General features: G+C 35.7%; 1 protein-coding gene across 1 annotated transcript in view; it reads right to left on the bottom strand.

Annotated features, from left to right (window-relative positions):
• map2 (microtubule-associated protein 2) overlaps window positions 1–19,627 on the bottom strand; it is a 99,891-nt gene extending 80,264 nt beyond the window's left edge. Inside the window, exon 1 of the mRNA XM_052565142.1 lies at window positions 19,560–19,627. The gene's annotated coding sequence lies outside the window, so the exon portion shown is untranslated. The remainder of the gene's footprint in view (window positions 1–19,559) is intronic.
• Window positions 19,628–23,056: the final 3,429 nt, after the last annotated feature.

Here is a 23,056-nt window from a genome sequence, read left to right as displayed (position 1 = left end):
AATTAAAAATTAATTATTTTTATACATAAAGTATAGACAGACTGGATGGATTTATATATATTTATTTAATTTTTGCCATTCAAACTTCCTACCAGTTTGATTCAAAATGACAATGACAGCTGGTAAAGGGTTCATTTGAAAAGAAACTAATTCTTTGATTTCAAAATTTGCTCAACCCTGAGACAAATTTTAATGTATCTTCTGATGCCATTCCTTGATATTTGCATAGAAAACCAGAGTAATGTTTTTTTTAGTGTTCCTGTGTGGCCATTTGCAAGGAACAGCATGGCACGGTCATTAAAAATTCACAATTGTATCACTGCTAATTACCTATGTGGTGCTTTGGTCTGAACCAATTTTCATATCTTTTGACGTTAATCACCTGCATTCATATACCTCAAGAGATTCCAACCTCTCTCTTCACCCTGATGGAGATTATTTTCTATAGAGGTGATCATTATGAACTGTGTTAGAATTATCATATTTAACATAGAGTAGAACTATAAATAGAAAATGATTTAAAAACATCTATTTACATTCTTGCTTTAACACAGTCTCACGAGACAGGAAAGGGGCCATTACCTGACACTGGTAGCATGCATGAGCCAAACAGGTCATAGAGGTCACAGCTCCCGCTGACCCCAGGGTCAGCTTTATACGTGCTCCACAGAGAGAGATCAATTATTTCCAAGAGAAGGACTGTCTTTCATGGCAGTCAAACTCCAAACCTCTGGGATGCACATGTCAATATCCACAGCCAGGAAACCAAGCAGAGCACGCAGCGGTGACTCCAGATGAACAATGTCTTTACCAGTGCAAAATGTAAATAGGCTATTTTTCAGACCTTTCAAAGGATTTTATGCTTTAAAGCTTTAAAGCAGGATGTCCCACAAAAGAGCGAACACAATTGTTGGAAAAGCCAAAAAATTGGGTTAAAAAGTGTGTTTATGTATTTGGCTGTGTTAGTTGATTTTTACTCACTCTCATGTTCTTCCAAAACATTTCTTTTTTCCGTGAACCACAGAGGAATTATATATAGGACAATAACTGTGCTGATCTTTTTTACACAATTTCTGGTCAAATACAGAATCTGGTATTTTGGTTCTGGACGGTAATTAATTTCATGATTTAATTAGTAATATTCAGCCAATAATCAATACAGTACCAATATACTATGCATCCCCAACCTTGCAAGGCATAAGAAAGAGTACGTTTTCACATTTGGGTGAACTGTTCCTTCAAGATTAAAATAAACTGTCATGATTTATGCTTGATCTCTTCAGTGGTGTTTTTATATAGTATAGTTTCTTTGTCCAATTATAGACTGTTTCTCTGCAGATTTTGTTTGAAAGGTTTTCATGTAGAAGCATGAAAGCAGTAAAGATTCCCTCATCTGTTAAAGCATCTCATACAAGATAAATCATTACAGACTTCTCAAGTCCATTCATAAGTAGATAGGAATGCAGATTATCTCTGAGGTAAACACAACTAATCTGAGCTTTCACTTCATTTCTTTTGGTCACTCCAGCCCCATTTGTCTTTTCCAGGCCAGCTCTTTCTTTCTTTAGAGAGCCACAAAGAATCAACTCTCCGGGACATTTCATATTCCTGTCTTCTCTTTGTGGGGTTTTAGATTTTACTTAATCCACTGAGCCCTCACAGCAGCTCTGATTGGTCCAGCTACTACTTTCCACAGAAACCACACAATCAAAGCTCTGTGTGAGGAGAAACTGTGGACGACTTAAGCAAGTTCAGAGGGGAAACGTACATAAACAAACGCGCCAGCATTTACTGATCCATTTGATCCTGAATCAAGTTCATTTCCAAGACTTTCATGGCCTGTCAGCGGCTGTTAGATATAGGACTTGGGAGATTCAAAACACGTTTTTCTCAGGACTCATTCCTTCGGCGTTTGGACCGACAGCTAGAGATGCTTCAAGAAACATGTGCCTTGGATAAGCACAACAGAGCACTGACACCACAAATAAAAAACGCAAAGCTGCTTCTATTTTCAGTATAGGAAGTTATGTGAGAAAAAAAAACACTTGAGTGCAAAATAAGTCACTTCTCATTATGTTATTCCAGTACCAACATCAGGCGGTGAAAACAACTCTGTATTGTTCCTCCAGACCCACGGAAAGAAAATAAAAGAACCCTTAAATAATCATAAAAGTGATCCATATAACTTGTGCACTATATCCCAAGCCTTCTGAAGACATACTACATCTTTGGGTGAGAAAAAGAACAGAATTAAAGCAGTTATTCATCGGAAATAAATAAATAGCTCTCTTTCACAAATTCATGAGAAAATTTGAGATTTGTAAACAAATATTTTTGATATGTATGATCTTTTCAGTGGATCCAAAACAAAAATGGTCTGAATGATAAAACAAATAATGACATTCAGTCTGGTATTTTTAATTGTATAAAGGGAAAGTTCACCTAAAACATGAAATTCAAGTCATTAGGTTCAGGTTTGGAACAACATTTGAGTCTGTAAGTTTTCATTTTTATGTGAACTATCTCTTTAAGTTCTTAACAAAATCTAGATGACAGTAAAAAGATCATGATCAGTGACTTGTAATGGAGTTTACAGAGACCTTTGAAGCTCAAAGCTTTGATTTGCTTGGATTGTTTCCAGAGCTGAATGGAAAAAGACAGATGATGTATGAAGGTAGCTGGATCTTATAAACATGATGAGAAAATAAATACAATTTGGGACCCAATTCATGTTTAAAATGGAAATGAGCACACTGTATACAAAGAGACATGCCATTTTTAATAACACAATTCTCATGACTCAATGAGTCTGGACTGCAACATGGGAACTCCCTTGTTCAAAGCCTTTTCTGCTTTGTGATAATACCAATCAAAAGGGTTTTTTTTTGGGGTTTTTTTTATAAACTTATACTTTTATTCAGCAAGAATGCATTAACTTGATAAAAAATGACACTAAATGCACATTTGTTGTGAAAGATTTCCATTTCAGATAAATGCTACTTTCTATTCATCAAAAACACATTAAGCAGCACAATTGTTCTCAACATTGACAATCATTTCTTGGCCACTAAATCAATATACTAAAATGATTCTTAAGGATTATATGACACTGAAGACTGTAGTAATGGCAACTGAAAACTCAGCTTTGCCATTGCAGGAATAAATTACATCTTAAACTAAATTGTAAATAAATTTTAACATTATTTCACAATATTATTGTTTTTACTGTATACTTTTTTTATATAAAATAACTGCAGTTTTGGTGAGCAAAAGAGACTTCAAAGAGAAGTGAACAACAGTATATAACTTAATCACTCCACAGATATGATCACAGCAGTGTAAATCAGCGTGGATCTTCAATTTTCAGAATGATCAGACTTCTTTTTGCTTGATAGATGATACAATTATGGACACAATGCCAAATGAAAGATTTGTGTGAAGAATTAACAAAAAATTAAGTTTATTCACTGATTATAACAGTAAGCTGATAACTCAAAAACCATTGAGATTGAATCATTGAGTCAGTAAGTAAAACTCTGATTCATGAATGAATCACTCAGTTTGATCCGTGATTCAAATCAGCTGGTTCACAGAAAAGAAAAAACAAATTGTTCACTGATCCAATTCCAATTCCAAGTTCCTAAATGATCCCAGTCATAATGGTTCTCAGGTTAACAACATAGATTTCAGTCTGTACTTCACAAAAACTGCTAAACTGTTCGAAATTGCTTCAGTAACATTTTAAGGCAAAATTTGTATAGACTATTTTACGGCACTTGCTGAAACATAACAATGACTGAACTACTTTTTTATGCCTAATTAAACGTGCTGTAGGGAACTTTTGTAAAAAAATATTTACATATTAATTTACATATTTATTAAACCTGTCATTATGTCCTGGCAGTAGAATATGAGACAGATAATCTGTGAAAAAAATCAAGCTCCTCTGGCACCTCCCAGTGGTCCTATTGCCATTTTCAGAAACTCCATTGCTCCCGGTAAAAAAATAACCAATCAGAGCTGCGGTCCGTAACTTTGTTTTGTGTTCAAAATGTAGAAAAATGAACATAATAAGCGAGTACACCATGAATCCATTTTCCAAACCGTGTTTTTGGCTTGTCCTGAATCACTAGGGTGCACCTATAATAAGTGTTTATATTTGGACTATTTCAGATTGCTTCGGGGATACCGCGGCGGAGTAACCCAGTACCTTTGTGATTCTTCATAGACATAAAAAGAGAGAAGTAGTTCCGGCTACGATGTTCTTCCGCAAGACGCAAGCAGTTCTGTTTATTAACCGCTAGAGCGTCAAAAGTTCCCTACCGCAGCTTTAAAAACAAAAGACTTGAGCAGTTCTTCATTAGTCAGTTTACAATCTCAACATCAGCCCCTTCATAGGCGCAATAAAACTAAAAACATTTTGGAATGGAAGCTTGTGAAACTTGTTATTGACTACCATTTGGGCCGCCAAATGTGGTCAGAAATTCTCTACTGAAAATTCAGTCACGATTCACAGAAACCTCGAGCCACCTTGCGCTCGTGGCACGTTTGAGAGTGGTCCGCCCCCGACAGATGAGGCGAGAGTGATCTCACGGGCCTGGCTCTTTAACAATACACATTTACAGAGCGGCAGCCCACACACTGCTGCCTACACATGGGCGTCACATCTCCCCCCACACAGCTCTGACACCCCTTCTGGCCACACCGTTTGGAGACGAAAAGAAGTGAGGAATTCTGGGTAATGGCAAAATGAGTCACTTTGGTCACTCTGTACCCCTCGGCTCCACCTACTTACTGTACCTGCACCTATTCACATCCCACACAGAGGACGCAACACACATTAACGCCTTTCAGCCCACACATACACCTCCAACACACACACACACACACACTTGTCTTCAGCCCACACACAATCAACTAGTTGCTCAAGGAACGTCCTACGCCTGCCATGGATGCTCCTCCAATGTCTGCAGTCTCTCAGATGTCTGTCACACAACACAGTAAAAGCATTCCTTTATAAAAGAGAGGGGAAAGATTTCTAAATCTCTTTCTTTTTCTTGCCTTTGAGAAACAATCACTATTGTGGGCATAGTAAGGCTATGAAGAGAGAATTGTATTAGATGTTTCAAAAAGATAAAACTGCTTCTTTATCTAATTATGCAGGCCAATTTTTTTGGTTCAAATACATTGTTTCTTGCTGTTAGTGAAAGAAAATTTTCAGTAGATTTTACAAGGATTATTTTTTTCTTTTCGGGATATATATTTAACACTGTCATATTGAGACCAACTATTAAACAATGAACTACACACACCACTATTATAAAGTTTTTATTATTGTATTTTAATCTCTCTTATTTTAACCAAGGCTGCATTTACTATTCACAAATTCTAAATAGTCCCATTCCAAATTTTCAAATCATAACAAACATTTTTATATGAATGATTTCATATTAGTGCTTAATATCATTCTTCATATTTCTGCTTTTAAACCCTCCAGGACACCCCCACTGATTTATATTTTAAGTGATACTAAACAGTACGCTGTTTTTGTTTGCTTTTTACAAATTGTGGAATGAGTACTGATACACATATGCTGTCAACAGAGCTGATCTCATTTGAATATTAATTCAATTAAAAATTGTTTTTTAAAAGTAATCAAAACACCACAAGTCACTATTGAAATTTAATCAGGGAATTGTTACTCAGAAGCACAGAAAACCTCAGCATGTCATAAGGCAATAAAACAAAGCTTCATGAATTTTTGAGTTCATGAGTTCTTGATGCTGCTACATAAAAGCGACTGGACAGCCATGTTACAAGCAGCCCTTTGGCTCATACTGCACAATTTAAAGTCAATAGCAGATCTATATCATCACAAGTCATGCATTTTAACTGTATGCAACATGCATTTCAAGCTCCATGTAGCTTTGGCCCTCTCTGTTCTTGCATTATAAATTTATTTTATTGTGTCATTAGTGTTTTTTTTATTTTTTATAATAGGTCTCAAAGAGCTCTTTATTTAAAGCATCAAAAGATCCAAACATCTGACGTTAACTGCTCCTTAAAGCACTAGTACGACAACAGCCATAAAGTGCCAATTTGTGGCAACTTTATTTGCCAAAAATAACAAGAAACCGCATTTCTTTTGAGACTGACTATATTTTTTCATTGAAGGATGACTGGCTACTGTTGGTGATCCTACTAATGAAGAATATGAGCTTGATTTTAATAGGAAGCAACTTAAAGGTGACATATCATGAAAATGAGACTTTTTCCGTATTTAAGTGCTACTATCTGGTCACCAGCGCATCTACCAACCCAGAAATCGTGAAAAAGAACAACCGAGCAAATTCTTTTTTAGGTAAATTTGTTAAGGCACTGTCCTATTCTAGAAAAGGGGACGTGCAGCAGCTCATTTGCATTTAAAGGTACATGCACAAAAGCAGCATTTTTCTGCATCCACTCAAAATAGGCATTTTCAAAATTATACAAAAAATGTGGTATTTTAAGCTGAAACTTCAAAGAAACATTATGGGGACACCTGAGACTTAAATTACACACTAACAAAAGGGGCAAAATAGATATCCTTTAAAAGTTGTAATTGAGCATTAGAAAAAAATCTGGGTATCGTTAAGGTTTTAACGGTATTACTACTCTTGCCGATACTGCTTAACGGTCCGGTACTTTAACTGTATTCTTATCGGTATTTTGTGTTGTGTTACTTTGTGTTGTGTTAGGCAGTCGAAAACTTCACGTTACAAACTCCGCCCTTACATGCAAACATTTTGTTGCACTTATGACAACCAGCATTGTCTGCATCAACTCTAGTGAAGTATAACCACACTTTGGAACGTTTTGCTGTCTCCACCATCGTCACTCTTTGTATTAACGTGTGGAAAACGTTAGGCGCGCTGCTAGTTGCACCCCTGAGGCGTCTGCCGTTGCTAAGCAACCATGACGCGCTCTCCCCATGAATTTCAGCAAAGGATAAATGGATTTGCAGCACTAAAAATCCCTTGCAGTAGCTCTGCTACTAAATTTATTTCAAAATGGCAATCCATACACAGTTATGATCAGCTGTTCCTTCATCTTGGCTGAGCTTTCAACGTTGTTACAGGAAAGGATGAAGCTGAATGTTTAGTTCTTGTCACATGACCTGCGGTGCGCTTGCGGCTCTCTGAAAAGTTGAGATGCATGTACATGGAAAAAACGAGCGCGTCGCACTGCGTGCGCGTCGCAACCGCGTCGCTTCCATTATGAGCGTGCATACAGCACATCTACATTTGAAATAACAAACTTGAGCATGCAAAAGATGTGATATGTGAACGGCCCCTTATGCGTGTGTGCGCATGATAGATCTCGCAGATTTCACAGACAAACGTAATAATAATATCGCAAATTAGAAATGTTTGGTAAGATAAAATGTGCACGATAACATTATTAAGCAAATCTCTTCTGATACTATGGTCTTTCCTAATTTAGCCCCGGAGCCATTTTAATACCGGGTTTCGGTACCCATCCCTAGCCCTAAATGAAAGTAGCTAGTGGTAACAGAAAAACCGATGCGGTAGGGCTAGTAGAATCGCAATCACATCTGCAAAATGAAAATTGACGGTTATTAAAATCAAAGTCTCTGCATTACAAATGAGTAGTTTCTCAGTTGGTCACAACTGTCAGTTATACCACGCCTTAACCCATTTCACTTCAGCAGCAGGGATTCCCCAGCCACCAATCTAGCACTTGAACCGAAAGTCCAGGCCATCTTCTGCGACCTAAACATACTGCAATGCCCAGATCTCAATGGTTTACTTCCACATGGACACATCTTTGTAGAGGCTCCTTTGTGTGTTCCACAGTCTTCATTACTCTGGAGTCACATGGCTACTGTTTCCATGGCAATAGTGGCAGTGGTGACGCACACATTCAGACCATTGGAGGTTTGCGCCATTAACCAATGGCAATAATGCTTACATGCTAAAGGGATTCATTAAAAGAATAAAAGTTTTATGTTCTTTCAAATTCCATTTAATGTTTTGTGCTTTTCATGCCTCATAGCTGTTGAGATCATTTCGGTGAGCCGCTAAAAGATCTAGCTGACCAGCAGAAAGGAAAGAATGTGTGTTCAATGGAGGCTGATAATTAACAAACACAAAAAACTGGACAAGGTCATTATAGCGCAAACAAAATGAAAGGAGACAAACAGGAAAGAATCTTCAATCGACCGACTCATTGGTGAGAAAAAAGTACAAACAACCGAGCAATGTAATCAGACAAGCTTGAATGCACACAGCTTTATCAGCCCTTATCAATGCCAATAAGAGGAGATTATAGAAGAATATTGTGTCCCATTCTATCCAACATTGGGCTCTAATACAATAACGTTGTTATTTTTATTATCAATTATTATAGTTATTCATTTTACTTGTATCTTCAGACAAAATCTAATTGGGTGTTTTTCTTAGGACACATTAGAGCGACATTCAAAGGTCAGGCATAGGAAATCAGACAAATTAACAGAACATATTCTATTCATATATATATATCATAAGTCATTTGTGGATTAATGCTTATTGGAGACTTGAACCGTTTCAAACGATTCAGTTCATTTTGGTGAACTGGTTCAGGAAGATCCAGTTACATTGAGTGATTCGTTCGCGAACCGGATATCACTACACTGCAGTGAACACGCTCACAACAGACCCGGAAGAGAAGACAATGCTGAACAAAGTTGTCGTTTTTGCTATTTTTGGACCAAAATGTATTTTCAATGTTTTTACACTGAAATGTAAAACTGTAAAATATGTAGAATTTTAAAAACAACTTTTTCACTTTTATTATATTTTAAAATGGCATCTATTCTTGCCATGTAAAAGCTACATTTCAGTCTTTAACGTAATATTATCTTTTAGAAATCCTTATAATATGCTGATTTGGTGCTCAAGAAACATTTACTATTATTATCATCAATCATTTTAATGTATTCTGATGGAATTAAATTATTAATTCCTATTGCAAATTCTTTTTAAAATTCTTACTGACCCCAAGCATTTAAGCAGTAGTTTACTGTAGATGAAATATAAATCTCCTCAGATGCTCAGAGTATGTAGGTTTGCTTGAGTATCAAGTGCATGTAATACATGTTTAACTTGGCCAAGTAATAGCATCTGCATTTGTGTACTGCTAATATAATGTTTCTGGTGTCAGCATTGACTGGAGTGACAGCTCAATAGTAGCCAGATAAAGCTGTCTGGAGCCCAGACTCTGACAGGCTTAGCTTCTGTCTCACCCTGCTCTTCTGCTAGCACAAACCAACACCCACATACTGCTCCAAAAACCACCAGCGTCCACTGCAGAAATGAGAGGGAGCTGAAAGGAAAAATGGGGAGAAACATGCTATTTCTCACATTTCTTTACTTGAAATTAACACTTCGATGTGTTTATCTTATCAAAAGTGACAGCAAAGACTTTTACATTGTTACAAATCAAATATACATATTCTTTTAAATGCTGTTCTGTTTTTTTCTATTATTCAAAGAATCGTGGAAAAGTATCATGGTTTATACAAAAATATTTAGCAGCTTAACTGTTTTCAAAACTGATAATAAAAAATGTATAATAAAAAAGACTTATGTGACTCAAGACTGTAGTAATGGCTGATGAAAATAATACATTTATAACATATTTAATTTGAAATAATATTTTACAGTATTACTATTTTTAATGTATATTCTATAACAATCTTAATGGTATTCTTAAAGTGGGAGATACTTTAGTTTGCAAAAAAATTCAAAAATATACCATATAAAAAAAAGAAAAAATACCTTAAATATTAATTGGGTTGATAATACTTTAATATAAAAAAAATATTTTAAAATATTTTTATAACATTTTGTATACTGTCATTAAAATAAAGCATTGGATACCTTCAATATATCCTTTTACAGATTTATAAAATGTCAAATAACATTACATTTTCAAAGATTAGCTTGAAATGTGACAAATAGAAAGCCATTTTCACCTCTTGATTAATAAGATACACTTTCCTTACTTTTCTTGCTTAAATGTCAGCCACCAAAGTCTCTTTTCTAGGATGACAGTTTTTTTTAAGAAGGTGACTCCTAAAGTCTCTATAAAAATGTTTTCTGGAGCAGATCCAGGTCTGGGACACACACACACAGACACACACACACACACACACACACACACACTTCATGACATAAGGCTTTGGCAGTGAAAGGAATCATTGAGACTGCAGTTATGCAGGGAGGGGAGTGTCTGTTCATGGATTAGCTGTATGTCACCATCACAAATTATGTAAATATGTGCCATAAGGGTTACATGCTGCCTGTACGTAACAGACAGAAGCATCCAGAGCATCCAGATCACTTCAGAGAGCTACACTCTGCCACTCCAAAGCCTACAGTAGTGTCAATAAACGCCATCAACCAGAACAAACCAAGGGTCACTCACTGAAAATTCAGTAACTAATATGAGTCTCTGACTCACCTAACTCAAATCTTTCACCTGGAGTGACAGTCACACAACAGAATGAAGAGGTCTGCTGTTCAGTTCAAGACACTTAAAAAGTTCAAAGGTATAGCAACTCTGCACTGGCTGTGCTCTCATATACAATATGAAAATCCTGATGGTATTTTCGAAGTTGGAAATACTGTATCTGATACAAAATATGAATTTTTTAGTGAATACCCTGGACAGTTCAGCTTAATGAACTTATACCCTGGACAGTGCAACTTACTGTAAGTCACGGAAGCCTTCGAATAGCAAAAGCTGATTCCAAATCATCAGTTCTTATCCTGCTCGATCTATCTGCTGCTTTTGACACTGTCAATCATCAGATCCTCCAGCCCACCCTCTCATCACTGGTCATCACAGGGATTCCACTTCACTGGTTTCAATCCTATCTTACTGGTAGGTCTTTCAGGGTGGCCTGGGGAGGGGAGGTTTTCAAAGCACATCAACTGGTCAACTGGGGTTCCTCAGGGATCAGTTCTTGGACCCCTCCTCTTCTCCATATACACTACATCACTGGGTCCCCTTTAAACAGGCACATGGCTTATCCTATCATTGCTATGCTGATGACACACAGCTCTATGTCTCATTTCAAACAGATGATCCAACAGTAGCTGCATGAATCTCAGGCTGCCTGGCGGATATCTCAGCATGGATGAAGGAACATCACCTACAGCTCAACCTGGCAAAGACTAAGCTTCTTAACCTCCCTGCCACTCAAACTCTACAGCATAATTTCACAATCCAGCTAGGTTCTTCTACAATTACCACATCAACTTCGGTCAGAAATGTTGGTGTAATCTTGGATGACCAGATGACCTTCAAAGACCATATTGCAAAGACTGCTCAATCTTGCAGGTTTGCATTGCACAACATCACGGAGCATGCTGCACAACTTCTATAACGTCCATAAATATAGCTTGTGATCATCAGTCTATTTTCATATTGAAAAAACTGTAAATGTTGCACTTTAAAACAAATTCATGCCCACTGTCACATCAGCCAATCTCTGAATCACTCACTACAGTTGTCCAGCTCAATACATCATTGAACCGTGTGAAACATGCGCACACTAAAACACTCCCAGACACACATTTATCTTTCAGGCAGATTAGCTTACAGAGAGCATCTGCCTTTATGACAATAACAGATTCATCATTCCCAAACTGAAACTGATATCCAACTTTGCAAAGAAATGTTCTCCTTCAGAGGTCAGACACATAAAATGATTATAAACTGGGTGTGAAAGACCTTCATTGCTAACGCTGCCCTCCAGCCCTGAGGAAATTATAGGGATATATGGATCAGATGGGGTTCAGTTCAAGACACGTAAAAAGTTCAAACGAAGCAGTGAAAGGTGCTGTAATATATTTTATTACAGGTATAGCAACTCTGCACTGGCTGTGCTCTCATATAAAATATGAAAATCCTGAAGGTATTTTTAAAGTGGGAAATACTGTATCTGAAACAAAAAAGTGAATAGCCTGGGGTCTCATTTATAGACATTGTGTATGCAGAAAATGGGCATAGAAACATGCGTAGGCAATTTACCATGCACATATCATGATTTATAAAAAATCAACTTGGCATAAATAAGGACGCAGCATACGGACATTCTAGACCATGCGTACAAACTCTTTTTCCTGGAGTGAGAAAAGTATTGAAGTAAACAAGGATTTTAAACTCTGTTTTCATGTCGATTTGCACTTTTACATTAAATACTCCACTCGCATTAGTGGAGATAAACACAGAAATTACATGATAAAAAAAACACAATTACTTAATTTTATTAACAATTGGCACATAATTTTCCTGTGGTATGCTATGTTTTAATGACAGTGAGGAATGCTATAGGTGCACTAAACTACAGATTACGTTATGATAAATATTTTAGCGAGAACAATGATCAATGTAGTGCACTTACTTCGATATATATGGTGGTGGACACCACTGGATTCAGAGGTCAAACGGTCCATTGTCCAATACAGGACCGATGATAATAGCTTACTGTACAACCACAGCTGCACGGAGGTGTTGATGTCGTCTAAAGGCCAACCCGATCTCACGGCAATTCGTACATTTTTCACGAGGTGGCTTATTCGAACGAATTTGTACGACCACACTCATATAAAATCATAAGATTTTTGCCAAATTGTACGTATTTTACAAGTTGCACAATTCGTATGAATTTGTACGAATGACCTACACCTAACCCTCCCCTAAACCTAACCATCACTGGAGTTTAGACAAATCTCATAAAATCGTATGAGTGAAAATACATACGGATTGGTCGTGAGATAGCGTTAGTAAAGGCATCTCCACAACATAATAAAAAAATACCATGTTTGAAGGATATAACTAGGGGAAACCAATAAAATTTGCACGTTTCCTTTTTAAAATACTTTGTCTGTGACTTGCCGAACCAGATAATTGTATTTAAGTGAAAGTGATGTGACATTCAGCCAAGTATGGTGACCAATACTCAGAATTTGTGCTCTGCATTTAACCCATCCGAAGTGCACACACACAGAGCAGTGAACACACACACACACACACACACACTGTGAACACACAAACTGTGAACACACACCCGGAGCAGTGGGCAGACATTTATGCAGCGGCACCCGGGGAGAAGTTGGGGGTTCAGTGCCTTGCTCAAGGGCACCTAAGTCTGGAGAGAGCACTGTACATGCACTCCCCCCACCTACAATTCCTGCCGGCCCAAGACTCGAACTCACAACCTTTCGATTGCAAGTCCGACTCTCTAACCATTAGGCCACACTTTCCCCTATTTACACTGCAAAAATATGGGCCTATCTGTTTCCACTAAAAAATGTTCATCAGCAAAACTGCATACATTTAATTTGATTTGAATTGTTTTAAATACTATGTGGCCAGTGTAAAAGGATGAGATCAACTCTATTCTAAAATCTGTCTGAGAACAACTTTAAACCATTTTGTTTTTATGGATATTTTCATATATTTATTATAAAACATTACAAGGATACTGGATAATTTTTAGCAATGAAAATTATTGTGTATGCCACAAATGGCATTATAGTCCCCATCTCATATTTCCTTAATGAGTTAAATATGGTGTCACGTGCATGTGAATATGTACAGAAATGATATGCAGATGACGTTATGCATAGTAAAACAAGACGTTGTAAGCTCTACATATGGTTATTTTGGGGAGGAGTTGAGGTGGAGATGCACGTACTCACAATCTTTTTCCCTGACTGGGACTTATAAAGGGATTTTTGCGCAGTTTCTGGCTTATGCATGGTTTTATAAATCTGAAAACATTTGTGCGTAGGCAAAATCTAGCTTTCATGTCTACGTACACTTTTAGGATGAAATCTATGGAGAGTTTTATAACTGAGACCCCTGGACAGTTCAACTTATTGAACTTATACCCTGGACAGTACAACTTACTGTCAGTCACGGAAGCCTTGGGGAAATTATAGGGATATATGGATCAGATGGGGTGATGGTTCCCCTACTGATAACCAGCCTCCTCCTCATCAGCTGCCTGCAGTGCAGGTTCAAGGTATAGAGAAAGCCGGTCCTTTGTTCTGCCCCATGCTTGTGGGGGAGGGTTACGGAGCGAGAAGGGCCCATGGGCGGCTCAGAGTCAAACAGTGGCAGACAGATTACACCGCTAGACATCTTAGGGCATTCCGCAATGACAACATCTACCTTGAGACATTCCCAGCAAAGCAGACATTTCATCCAGCACACAAGGTCAATTCACATTTTCTGAATACATCAATTAATAAATCAATTAACAATCAGTGTTTTATGAGTATAAATAATATATTCCAGCCAAATAATAATGTATAAATAAATGTTAATATATCTTAAATGCCATTATTACATGTTAATTATATAATAGTGTTTTATTCAAATAAATAATATGTTCTATAGAAATAATTGTCTATAAATAAACAAATAACTTATAAATAAAATAAATGAATATAATTGGAATTGATTTAAATATAGCTAATTAATTATGCATTTTATTAGTCTAATGCACTAGTCTACTTAATTCACTAATCTAACTAAATAATTATATATTTTTAGCTAATATTATATTGTTTCTAAATCATTTGTTAAAATAATAGTATGCATTATTATTGTTGTTTTTGTTGTTATTATTATCACATACATACACAGTGATTCAAATTAACAAATCAAATTACATTTAATTAAAATTAAATTCCTTATAATGGGAAAATTTTCAAACATTTAGGCTGAGGCACCATTCATTCTTCATTTGTGGAATGTGCATTATCTAGTGTTAGATGCTTGCTGTAATTGGGTGTTAATGTGACCTGCTTTTAGGGAGTCCACCAGGAGAACAGTGAGATCATTGTTTTGGGGTCCACAGCACTGCAGCTCACTTTCCATGAACAGTTCTCAAGTGAGAGACCATTGCTACCCTCTGAACATAATCATGCTCATTTACACAAGCTGAATGAACTTCCTGCTTTCACACACTGACTCTACCTGCTCAAAAATTCATGTAAATTCATCTGGTACCAAAGGTCAAACCTGTCAAAGACACAATGCCTTTCTCAAACATGTGAAAGTCATGTATTACATAAAACACCAAATAACATATAATAAATTTCCCTCACTTCAAACAGTATAGTATAGGAAGAGCTTTGATTTTAATCACATTTGCAGCAAGTAATCAAGGCAAATTAACCAAAATCCCAATGATTTCACCAACTTCAAGCTGTGAAGTTAAATACCACATGCCAACCACTTCAAGACCAATAACAAAAAGTCACTAGTGTAGAGGCTGACTGCTATGAGTTTTTAATCAGCCCAAGCCCAAACTGAGTGTCCGACTTACATGCACATATATATATATATATATATATATATATATATGTATGTGTATGTATATATATATATATATATATATATATGTATGTGTATGTATATATATATATATATATATATATATATTATGTCCTAAAATTTTTACAGAATATTTCCTATTAAAGCATTCAAATTTGTACCTTTATCTTGTATCTTTGTTTTTTTGTAAGATTTTCAAATGCTTTTGTTGCTTTAAAACAAAGTTTGTAAAGTTGTGATCAAAAAAAAAATTAAAAAGGTAATTGTGAGTTCACGTCTCGCAATTCAGACATTGTTTCTCAGAATTGTGAGATGTAAACTCGCAATCGAGAGTTATAAAGTCAGAATAAAATCTGTGGTATAAACTTTTATTTTTTTAAATAATTCTAAGAACGTATCTGCCTTTTTTCTCCTTAGAACTGAACTTCATAGCTCACAATTCGGAGAAAAAAGTCTGAATCACGAGATACAATATCACAAATGCAAATTTATGTCCTGCAATTCTAATTTTATATCTAGCAATTGTGACTTTATATTTTGCAATTCTAATTTTATATTTCGGCAATTTTGATTTTATCTCACAATTCTGACTTTATATCTCACATTTTTTACTTTATATCACACAATTCTGACTTTATATCTCACATTTGTGACTTTATATCTCACAATTGTGACTTTATATTTTACTTTATATCTTATAAATTTTATAACTCGCAATTCTTTATAACTCGCAATTCTTTTTAACTCACAATTCTTTCAGTTGTTTGTATCTCATGATTCTTAGGAAAAAGGAGTTGCGAGTTTATATGATGCAATTCTGAGATGTAAACTCACAATTGTGAGGAAAAAGGTCAGAATTGTGAGACAAAATGTCATAATTACCTTTTTTTATTTTTTATTCAGTGGCGGAAATGGGCTTCCATAGGTTCATTGCTTATAACTCTTTAACGAAGACAAAAAAAATTATATGTAAAAACGCAAAGATGGGAGAAATTAAAAGCATAGTGAATTTGTGTACATGCACTGTTGCACATTATTTAAGACTATTAATAAGTCTGTTTATATATAAACTGTTTCCCAGTTTCACCCAGCTTAAAATTTTGAATGGTATCATCCTTTGTACAAGTATCATCATACACAGTTGCAAGCAGATTCCTCGAAATTCAACAGTAGCATGAAGACGCGGTCATGTAGGGCCCCCTGAGGACTCATCATGTCAGGACCTGAGCGGAGTGTGTCCGCCTGACTCAGGGAATGTTCTAGACCCTAAAGCCTCATTGATTCAGCGTGCATGAGGTGCTAGGATTAGTGCCTCGCTACTATTTCATTAGAGATGCGTTATGCATACCTGAATCTTCATAGTCATAGGAAATCAATGATCGCAACGTCATACTATGCAGATCTAATCAGGCCGAGTAAATGACTCAATCTCTCTTCTGAATAGCACAGCTAGTGGTTTTTACATAATTCATTTACAAGAAGGGTCTGAAACTGAGTAGTGCTCCAATATCCAGCCTTTTGCCGTGTTCACAACAGTAAAAACTAGAGCACAACAACCACTCCATTACGACAGGCTGTCATACAGAGGTGCTCTTTGAGTCAGGATAAGCAGAAAACGGCCAGACAAGGACAAAGACCATTCTCTTTAAAATGTTAATGTAATCATAACACTCACAGAAGTGGAGGTGAAGCAATTGTTTGAAGAAAGGTTGTAATAATGTAATTGGGATTCCTTTGTTTGCACGGGACACGACTTGTTTTGTATGCTCAGTGTACCCCCATAACCCCAACGGTACAGCTCAAGGACAACTTCATCAACAAAAACTATCACTGGATAAAATATATTTCCTTATTTTATTTTATTTATTTTTTTAAACATCCCCTTCATCTCAGGGGCATGAGTCTCAGTGACTTTCCTAAAAAAACAGACATAAATGCACAACAATGTGAAGGGGTAGACATGACATAACATACCACACACACACACAGACAGATGGTGGGGGGGGGGGGTTGCAGATGCTCATTTACTGCTTAATTATTATTATTTAATATTTGTGATTGTGATCACTTATTAATAATGGTTCTTCTTATTATCAGTACTGAAAATTGTTTCCCTCTTAGTATTTTTGTGGAAACTGTGAAACTTTTCCTGGAGTATTTGTTGAATACAAAGTTTTATCCACAACTGGAACTCTATTCTAAATGACAGGAGATGTCAAACTATTGAAAGGCACCATAAAAACAGTCCACATTCTGCACTACATTGTCTAGAGCAGCAAGGCATTGTGTCATATGGACTGAAATTATAGGCATTTAACTTTAGTGATATTAGACTGTGCCTATCAAAAAGACATGAAAAAAATCTTCAAAATTATTTACAATTTGCCATTTTTAATGGTCATAGTAAGGTAAAGTATGCCAGTCATTTATTAATGTTCATGATAATAATAAAAGAAGCATTTTTATTTCTGTATTGTGTTACAGATATCTTATTTAATATATCTATGTTAGTAAGTGGTGTTAAAAAATTGCTCTAATAATCTGGTGGGTTTATGGTGTGATGTATGGGCCGCTCTGTGCCAAAAAGTCCATGGCAACTTTTTAGCCTCAGTCTGCCCCTAAATATTTAAATAGATTTTTCCTGTTTTTACCAGTTTAATAGGCAAAATAAAGACCCCCCGATACCCGCTTAAAGGGGTAGTCAAAAATGGTGTCATCTATTATCATTAACATTAGGGTGAGTAGTTGATGTCTTTCACTTTTGTGTGAACTGCAGTATTGGGAGGAAATCACTGTTATTGGCTAAGAAATGTGCCGTTTTAAAATTGTTAACATTTAATTAAAAACATGCTGTGTGAGGTTCCTCTTTTGTCTAAATTAATAAAACACGAAAATTATGGGAACCAATAAAGCATCCCAAAAAAGGAATTACTTACTAAACGTACAAATTACCATTTTAGTGAAAACCTAAAAATGCAAAAGGCTCAAGGTTATGTTTAATTTTATTAACAGAAAAAGACATAATTCATTCAGTATAAAAGCAACAGAAGTCAATGGAACGTCCCCTCCCAAGAAATGTGTGTGAATGCAGGGGTCCAACTTTTTGTCTCCTTTTGAACATCTGTTGTATTCGACGAAGAGGGCAGTCTACTAACAGATGGTCAAAGCGTCTGACCAGTGGTGCAGCGTTTAGACACGCTAACACTTGAATGCCGAAGGACTTTAGGAGATATATGGCTGACACACATAGGGACACAGGGACTGCGCAGATATCAGTCATCCAGTGCAGGGCGCTGCATTGAACCTCACAGCTCTGCTTTCCTGAATAAGTGTGAGCAGGCAGACTGCCAATGCAGGAATGCATCATGTCTTCTCAGAAAAAGCATCATCATCATCATCACTGATGGAGTCCTTTATATAGGCTCAAGGCGATGGTGAACAAAGCATGAACTGATTCTGATCTTTCTTAGCATAGCATTTGATGGCAGGTGTTTAAAACACACTGATCAAAGGTAACCACAATCATATATATCTACAATTCAGCAGAGACGTATACATAAATATAGTACATCAAAATCAGTACTGATAAAATAAAAGGATGATGTTTAGGTGCAGAACACCTCAGTGGTGCTTAATTCTGGGTAGCAGTTGTTTCAGCACCATCTCTGCTGGACTGCAAGATCTCTTCTGCGACAAAACCAAATCATGTGTTTGACCAGGTCTCCTCGTTTTCATATGCAGATCACATTAGCTGTATTAAGAATACACTCCCTTAAAGATAAAGACTAAATATGTGATATGAAATCAACAGATTTCAGTACAAAGCATTTTTAAACAGATGAAAGTGTAGAATTTAAGAAACAAATGAAGTTGGTTCACATTCTCAAAAGTTAAGCATCTTATCTAAAGGAAATAATGACTGTTATATATAATCTAGCAGCCTGAAGTAGTCTACAGTCTATATCCGCACCAATGCGTCCCTTCTCAAGCAATGAGGATTATCTGTCCCATTAACATCTTCAAAAGCGCGGATTAGAGGAATTAATATAGCAGCGTGTCAGAGAACTTCAGAGAATTTGTAAAAATACATATGCAAATCGTGCTGACCGTTTAAACTCGATATTATGACTTTCTGTGAATAATGAAATAAAGCGGTTTACCTGTTCGGCGTGTTGCGTCCGCTGCAGGCTTTCTCTCGGAGCGCAGTGAGCGCCGGTGGTGTAGAGACGCCCACAGTAGATCCCGCCCACTGCTGCGTAACCCCGCCCACTGCTGAATAATTACCGTAAATCACAGTGTGGACGTGCCAATGTTACTGCTGCAGCATATTACGTGTAAATACGTCCAGAGAAAAATGATATAAAATGTATCGAGGCAAAACAACAACGCTAAATTAGGTGTAAAATATTGCAAATATTGCAACGTTCTTAAATATTAATATTATATAATATTATAATACTAGTATAAATCATATTATAGTAATTATATAAGTAAAATTATATTGTATATACGTACTATATCCGTTAATTTCAATAACAATGATGTTTGAATGTGCAATAGGCCTAATGAACATATAAAACGTATATATGTAGGCTACGTTTTTTTTAAGGAATTGGTACTTTTATTCAGCAAGGATGCACTACTTTTATCAAAAGTGAAAGTAAAGACATATAAATGTAAAAAAAAAAAAATGCTGTTGTTTTGAACTTTTAATTAATCAAAAATCCTAAAAACAAATGTAATAAGATTTACACAAAAATATTAAACGGCACAAATGTTTTTAACATTTAATATAATATGAACAGTTTATTGAGCTCAAGATCAGCATATCATAATGATTTCTGAAGGATTTTAATATAATTTTATTTTTTAAAGAAGAAAAAGAAAGAACCACCTCCACACTTTTAAATGGTAGTGTATATTTAAGTAGTGTATAAAATATATATGACTACAATTTTCATTTTTTGGTGTAGTGAAGAATCCCTTTAAGTACTAAAAATGTGACCTTAAATTGGACATAAAGGCAAACCCTTGTAACACACCCTCAGTTCACTACATGTCTCAAATGTTAGGCAACAGAATCTCACACTCAATGTAACCACATTCATCTCCGGGCGGAAATTAGAGAACTATAAATTATGAATGAACCTCGAGAGGCCAGTTAAAACTGACATGTTTACACCAATGTACGTTTAAGTCGATAGTCACAATGGGTTTTCTTTTCCAGCTTAGTAAACAAACGCCGCCTTCAAACCTCAGAAGCCTGCCAGTGTTACAAAGCTAAATTAAAAAGATATTGTTTGAGTCATGTTGTCATAGAGACTAAAATATAGTGGAGGCAAAGTAAGAGAGACACTCAAAGAAACGAGACGCTCTTCCATCCTCTCACTTCCTTAAATTAGAAAAGCTGAATGAAGGCCCAGTGCGCATCAAGAGCCCTTATCACTATGGAGACAGCCCTGTTTTCAGGACAGGCAAATAGGAGTGAGACTTGGGCATGCATTAGTATTTGATTGAGAAAGAGTAGTGTATGATTTCTGTTATCTCTGTCTCAGTCACAATTACACCAATCACTACTATTGCCAACCAAAAGTAATTAGAATTTAGGGGCTAAATTGTTTATCTGCAATCAAATATTTTCTATTTGAATGTTTTCTATATTTAGACACAGTATATTGGTGCTACAAATAATGTGGATTGAATATGTCCAAAAATGTTAGAGTGCAGTGTAATTTCTGTATTTAGTTTATTTATATACTATACTATACTATAACATTAATATATATATATATATATATATATATATATATATATATATATATATATAATATATATATATATATATATATATATATATATATAATATACTATTAATATTATTAATATTTTTTGTTCTAGTGTTTAATTAAATATTGTATATTTTCAGTTTTCTTTTCTTTTTTTAGAATTTCATATTACATTTTTCCACATTGCATATTGAGTTTTAACGTTTGTGTGAATATATACTTTTTGTTTATTTGTTTGTTTTGCTTTCAAATGGTTCTATTTAGCTTTATTTCTTATTTAATTTTAAGCTGTAATTTGAGTCCATTTGTACTTTAACTTATATTATTTTGGTTATTTAGCAAAGCAACATTGATCTGTTTTTCAGTTTTTTAAATGTATGCTTTTTGTCTAATATTGTATTTTATTTCAGCATTACTTTTAGATGTTTAGTTTTAACAGCACTAGTGAATATGTTTTCAGTTTTAATATATATATATATATATATATATATATATATATATATATATATATATATATATATATTTAAAAATATATTTAAAAATATATTTTATATTAAATAAATGTAGTATATATTTAATTGTTTTGCCTTTAAAACAGTTCTATGTAGCTTTAATTATTTTTTATTTCAGTTTTATTTTTAGTAATCTTAGTACTTCTAAGTTTTTCAGTTAGCTGCAAAGGCAACATTGCTCATTTTTGCTAAGCTTTTTTAAGGCTATGCTTTTTGTTTAATATGTATATTGTTTTTTATTTCAGCAGCTTTTGTTTAGTTTCAACAACACTGGTAGGGTCCATGAGTACTTTGTTACAAATTCTCATTGATAATACAAGTTCTCATTTAAGTTCACCACACAAAGTAATAAATCTGCTCCAGTACATTATCAGCGCACTGCACCAAAGTCCCTGTAAAACTCCCCCTGCTGGTGGAAGTAAATCACAGAGCCTCTCACTGGAGCTATAAATAATGATCTCCATTCTCAGAGTTCACAACAAAAGAGAATGGGAGAGAAAGAGAAGCCTATCGAGCTCTCAGAACAGCGCGGATCAATACAGTGTCTATGCGTCACACACCGACTCTATTCACTTACTCTGCAGCAAAACACAGAGTTCTGACAGCTCTAGCAAGAGAGAGGGAGGTTTCAGATAATGCCCCAAAACCTAGAGAAGGGTCTACCAGCATTTTAAAGCATCATTGGCTTTTTCAAAATATCTTGTTTTTGTCCAAATCGAAGGCAATTGCATCGTATGTGGCATAGGGAATTCCAAAATATACGGCAGCGAGCACAGTGAAGAAATAAACTTTTTATTCCTTTCAGATCCTTCTTGATTAGGATGCTTAAAAAGGCAGTTTAAAAAGACGTCCAACTAATGTTGTAAGGAGTGTTCCAACTTTTAAGAAGTGCTATAACGGGGTGAAATTCACGGATTTATACGAAGGAAAGCAAGTGAGATAATATCTTCCCTATCTCATGGACAGGCAATAACCTTGACCCCTACTTATAGACAAATAGCCTTTCCCCAATGAGTGAGGGCTGCTTGTGAGATGGCCTAATCAGCTTACTGCTGAAAGAGATCAAAGACTACACACAAACACACACACACACACACACACACACACAAACAGGATCAATGCAATAGGATTTTGAGCTGTCCAAGCTTGACACACAGACTGGGAGGAATCATCAAGTAGTTTACAGTGTTTACAAGTAGTTTCCTGCTTTTTCCACTTTGCCCCTAACAGGCTGTTTTCTTGCAAATGCAACTTTAGAGCAGATGCGGCGTATGAGTGCCCCTCTGTGGTAGATATAAGCATTGCATACTTGTACTTGTGCATGTTAAAGAAACAATCTGGGTTCAGTATCACGATTTA

Source organism: Carassius gibelio, chromosome B9, assembly GCF_023724105.1.
Source record: "Carassius gibelio isolate Cgi1373 ecotype wild population from Czech Republic chromosome B9, carGib1.2-hapl.c, whole genome shotgun sequence".
NCBI lineage: Eukaryota > Metazoa > Chordata > Actinopteri > Cypriniformes > Cyprinidae > Carassius > Carassius gibelio.
The sequence above is the reverse complement of the archived record's forward strand: the minus strand, read 5'-3'. Positions and strand labels throughout refer to the sequence as shown.